The following is a 6,000-nucleotide window of genomic DNA, read 5'->3' as shown; positions in this document are numbered from 1 at the left end:
ATTCAAAGAGTAGGACAATGATGCAGAAAGAAAACTTCAGTTTTCCACTTAAAATGGGAATTCAAAGTCCATGCCACCATCAAAGAGAAAAAAAAACTAGTGACACATACTCTCCAAAGCTTATAATTGCAAATAACTTCACTCACTTAATAACAGGTTTCAGAGTAGCAGCCGTGTTAGTCTGTATCCGCAAAAAGAACAGGAGTACTTGTGGCGCCTTAGAGACTAACAAATTTATTAGAGCATAAGCTTTCGTGGACTACAGCCCACTTCTTTGGATGCATCCAAAGAAGTGGGCTGTAGTCCACGAAAGCTTATGCTCTAATAAATTTGTTAGTCTCTAAGGCGCCACAAGTACTCCTGTTCTTTTTGCGGATACAGACTAACACGGCTGCTACTCTGAAACCTGTTATTAAGTGAGTGAAGTTATTTGCAATTATAAGCTTTGGAGAGTATGTGTCACTAGTTTTTTTTTCTCTTTGATGGTGGCATGGACTTTGAATTCCCATTTTAAGTGGAAAACTGAAGTTTTCTTTCTGCATCATTGTCCTACTCTTTGATGATACTATCTGTGTAAACTTTAGACAGTGGCAGATTCCTTTATGCCCTGTTGCAGACTTTCACTTAAATGTCCACTTGAGTTGTTTTCTGAATTTCCAGAGGAAAGAAGGTCATAAAAAGGTCATTTACATTCAAAAACAGGAACCTGATGCAAACCCTGGCACACCTGTGTTGCAGATGTCATGTGACATTTTAGTTAAAAAAAGAAACTGTACAATAATACTTTTAAAGTTTGTGATAGTCGCTGGTCCCTTTCTGTGAAATGTGTCTGCAGTGATTGTACCAGCACAGGTGTGTGCCGGGTTGACCTGATTAAGACAACAGGTATCTGGGGTAAATAAATGAGAAGACGGCTGTGATTAGGGTGAAGACCTCTGGAGAGAATTAGAGGCATAGCATTCCTGGAGAAGGCTGAGGACAGAAGGGTAAGGAAAACAGCAGAAGGCCTAGTCTGCTACCTTTCCTAGGCAGAGGTTTGCAAATCAGAAAGAAGCCTGGGAAGGACTCCAGCTGGAAGGTCTAGAGGGCTTCTTTTAGTAAAAGAACAGGGAGGTACCAAAGAAGACCCAGAAGATGCTGAAGTAGGAGTATGAAGTGAAGTGTAGTTTGGGACTGTGGTTTGGGATTTTACAGACGATGTGCATTGTGTGTGGGATAAATTTACTGTCTTGGGCTTTCAAGGACTACTTGCACTATGTGGGATAATAACGGATCCTGGGCAGAGGTCATCTGATGCAAGAGAACTTGTGGTGGAGTTTTTAAGCAGCCTGAGAGAGGAAACTGAGATGGCAATCCTGTGTTACTGCACCCAGCTGCAAGGCGGTGTTGGGGGATTGTGACAAAGGCCAAGGAATCAAGGGGAAAAACCACTCTTACCTGTGGTAAAACTGTTCTGTTTATACACTGATCACGTGCTGCTCTCATACTGGTTGTATCAGAGAACACTTCTTTGCAGAAGTTGTTAAAGAAATGCTCCACGAACTTCACTCCTCAAAGCACTTACAAATAGAAAACAAAAATCAGTTTTCCACAATAACTTATAATGGCATGCTCTACCGAAGGCTGGAGTGTGAATAGTGGGTAGATCAGAAGACTGGGGGACAGGGCTCCTGAGAATTATGCCTAGCGCTGCTATTTACCCACCATTTAACTTTGGGTGAGTAATGTAACCTCTGTGCCTTGTTGCCCATCTGTAACATGGGGATAATACTACATACTTCAGATGGGTTATGAAACTTAATTATTTAACACTGTTTGAAAAGCAGCTTGAAATCCTTGGCGGGACAGTGCCATACAAATACAGTGATTTTAATATGGGTCTGCACACGCTGAGTTTTTTGGAGGATCAGATTTTAAAGCAGCTACTGTATATACATGTGAAGATCTTTTTAATAAGATCTCTCTGCATGCAAGCAGAGCCAGCTCTACCATTTTTGCCACCCCAAGCAAAAAAAAAAAAAAAAAAAAGCAGTTTGGACTGTCCAAGAATGGACAGAATGCCGCCCCTTCGCATGTGCCGCCCCAGGCATGTGCTTGCTCTGCTGGTTTCTGGAGCCGGCCCTGCATGCAAGTGGTTCCAAGGGATTCAATGCATCTGTGGGACACTGCCCAGGGTCTCCTCCTGGCTCCATGGTAGCAGGACTCTGCAGATTTTCCCCAGGACAGTCAAACATGGTTGACTCCCCGGGAAAAAAAAAAGACAAGTTGGGTGAGGTAATATCTCATACTGGATCAACTTCTGTTGGTGAAAGAGACACGCTTTTGAGCTTACACAAAGCTCTTCTTCAAGTCTGAGAAAGGTGCTCAGTGTCACAGCTAAATTAGTTAACACATTCTAAGGGACCATTGAAGGTGAAATGGGCAGTTAATATCTCTGCTTTTGTATGACAAAGGAGTGTTAATGGACTATAGACTGTTTGTAGTGAGCCATAAATCCAGCGTCTTTACTGAGTCCATGATTTTTACTGTCTAACAAAGTTATGAATATAAGCTCTCCAGGAGCTCAATAAAGACGGCACATTTCCTATAACTTTATTTGGTTGACATTTGTAACATCCAGTTTAGTTTCAGTAACCAGGGCCGGCTCTAGGCACCAGCAAAACAAGCTGGTGCTTGGGGCAGCCCATTTTTAGGGGCGGCATTCTGGCACGGCCCATGCCGCCCCTAAAAATGTGCCCCGGCCGCCCTAACTCACCTCCGCTGCTGCTGCTCGCGCGCCACTGCTCGCCCTCCCTCCCAGGCTCTCAAACCCGGGAGGGAGGGGGAGATCCCGAGCGGCCGTGGCGCGCGAAACAGCTGATTCGCGCACCGTGGCCTCTTGGGATCTCCCCCTCCCTCCCGGGTTTGAGAGCCTGGGAGGGAGGGGGAGCAGGGGCGCGCAAATCAGCTGTTTCGCGCGCCGCGGCCGCTCGGGATCTCACCCTCCCTCCCGGGTTTGAGAGCCTGGGGGGAGGAGGCAGGGCTGGGGATCTGGGGAAGGGGCGGAGTTGAGGTGGGGCCGGGGGTGGGGTAAGAAAAAAACTGGGGGGGGGGGAGCGGCCAAAATTGTTTTCGCTTGGGGCGGCAAAAATCCTAGAGCCGGCCCTGTCAGTAACTCTGCAGAAAATTAATGCCACTTCAGTTATCTGTATTTTGTTTTACCTTTATTTGTTCATTGTTAACATACATGAACTGTCAATACAAGTATAAACAAATCTTATTCGTAACTCATATTTGTTACCTTTTTTAAAAGATCCATTTGTGTCTGGTCAACCTCTTATTCTGTTCCCAAAAAGTAACCAGACATTATTAAATTGATGTGATACTGGTATAATGTCTGGTGGTGGTGGCGGTTGAAAAGACTTCATGTACTTTGTTCCTCCATGATACTCTGTACATTTCCAAAAAACGAGCTATTGCACCTACACTGCTAGTCGTAAGTGTGTAATCAGTGGGTATGTTTATGCTGCAATTAGACATCCTTGGGTTGCCTGTGGCAAATAACTCGTTCGCCTGGGGTTCAGGCTAAGTGGCTGTTTAATTGAAGTGTAGTCAGGCAAGATGAGGAGTAGCAAAATACCATGAGAGACTTTTTTCTTTTCTTGTGGTATTCCCACTACAGCTGGAATCAGGAAGTAATAAAATCTTGGTGTTCTTCTATAATAGTCCAAATTAACCACTTTCAGATTCCCCCATCAAGCCCTGAGTCAGCAAGATACTTATACATGCATCTGACTTTAAATACATAAGTAGTTCCAGTGCTTTCAGATAGCTTGCTGAATCAGGCCTCCAATCTAGTGTCAGACCCTGAGCAGAACTCTGAGTATTGCTCATCTAGCTGCTAATACATAGATTCCTGGGATGTATCTCCAGTTGCACATCTAAATTGCTTTAATATTTCCATCACCCTGTTATTGTGGCACTTTGTACCCATGTTCTATAAAACCAAATCTAAAATCAAAACAATGATGCACTTTTATAGATGACTGGAAGATCTCTGGGATCATAAGATTGCAGATACACTATTAAAACTTGTTTACTTTAATAAAGGGGGCGGGAATCCAAACTTTGACACTTCTGGTCCCACAACTCTTTTGATTAGAACTAAGACATATGATTTCACAATAACTGTAGCTATCACAAGCTACAGCTGGTAAGTTTAGTTTTGACCATCAGATGTCTGCATTGGATGAATGTAGTCTGCATCCAGAGAAAAGTTACCTTTGTAACATCATAATGAGAAACTCCCTTGAATGAGAGAGAGAAAAAGGGAGGGAAAATACTTAGCAATCTGCAAAATGTGTCTGTTTGCAAGATTTCTACTACTTCATCTTGGGTTGTAATATTTTAGTCATACACCATGATTATGAAAGGAAGGATGATTTTGTGCTTAAAGCATCTGATGAAGAAAAATTAGACTGAGGTTAAATTCCTAACTCTGGCACAGACTTCTTGAATCTTGTGTGACATTGGGCAAGTCACTTGATCACTCTGCACATGACTTCCCCATCTATTAAATGGGGATAATGCTTCCTTTTCTCCATCCTCTCTTTTTTTTTGTTATTTGATTGTAAACTCATCTGGGCAGGGACTGTCTCGTACTTTGTGTTTTTTATATAATGGAGCTGTGGGTAAAATTTTCAAAAACACCTAAGTGATTTTCAAAGAGATAGTCTCAAGCACCTAAGTCACTTTGGAAAATGGGACTTAGGCTCCAAAGTCATTTAAGCACTTCTGAAAATTTTACCTGTGATCTTATTTGGGCTCAAGACACCACTGTGATAGGAGCAATTTTACACAAAGTGGTATTATCACTTACACGTGCAATAAGCTAACCCTTGCTGGATACCCAGGATATTTCTCCTTCAAATGGAGCTCATGAAAGATGAGAAATTCCTCCACACTGAAATAGGTAAACTCAAATGTCAGGCTCTTCAAATGCACTACTTCAAACTACATACTCTGGAGTGGATTCTGGTCCCTGCTCTGGCCCCTATACACCACTCCGTGTTCGGGTGCCCTGAAGAAGCCCAAAAGAATTCTCACAGTACAGGAGCAGTATAGGACTGAGGTAAGTAGCTCCAGGCTCTGGCACAGGGGGAATTCCAAGGGTAGGGCCAGAAGTGACAGGAGAAGATCCAGGGTGCAGCTGTGTAGTGCTGAGTGCCACCAGGATTCCAGAGGTAGCTATGAGGAGCCTGCTGTAAATTATGCTGGGGCAGTTTTGGTTCCCACAGCAATCCAGATTCCATGCAGCACAAACGTGATGTCAAGACCCCTTTGCTTCTGCTCTTCCTGGGCTGTGTTTTCTGTGTTGCCTCTCCTGAGGGATGCAACACAAAATCTAATCCTGTGTCCTCACATTGCTTCTTCCCCAGTGGCAGAATTGCGCCTTCCCAGCAAATCTTAACACTCTGTCAGTGGGATACTTTGCAAGCCTGGAGACAACCCTGTTGGGAAGGCTGGCTCTGCTCTAAGCCTCCATGTACAGAAGTGCATTCCCCTTCTACTTCACAGCTATGGTTCTTCCTATCTGCCCCTCTTGTGCAGATCTGAGAAACTGCTACTTTCTCTGTGGTATTTCTCTCTCTCAAATTTGCCCCCACCCCCCCCACTGCATAGCTGCCAAAAGAAAACAAGATTGCATATACAGTCTCCATTTGTTACTGTAACAAAGTTACCTTTTCTGTTCTCTCCAATATCTTTATCTAGTAATCTCACTAAAACCGTCTGTCATGTTACATTCTCTGCTTGAAAGGAAGTGGAAGGGGGGTAAAAGTAGGCTAAATGCTTGTCATACAAGATTGTCTGTATAGACAAACAATGTCCTGCAACAGACTCCACAATGGATAACTAGTAACCAGTAACACTTTTAAACATTCCCTCCCCATATTCATTTCAATCAGGGAGCACAAATATAAGAAAGTTGCACTTCACCAGGTCACTGGAAGTGCATTTGCA

The sequence above is a fragment of the Trachemys scripta genome, chromosome 8 (assembly GCF_013100865.1).
Source record: "Trachemys scripta elegans isolate TJP31775 chromosome 8, CAS_Tse_1.0, whole genome shotgun sequence".
Taxonomy (NCBI): Eukaryota; Metazoa; Chordata; order Testudines; family Emydidae; genus Trachemys; species Trachemys scripta.
Note: the sequence above shows the minus strand (reverse complement) of the source record.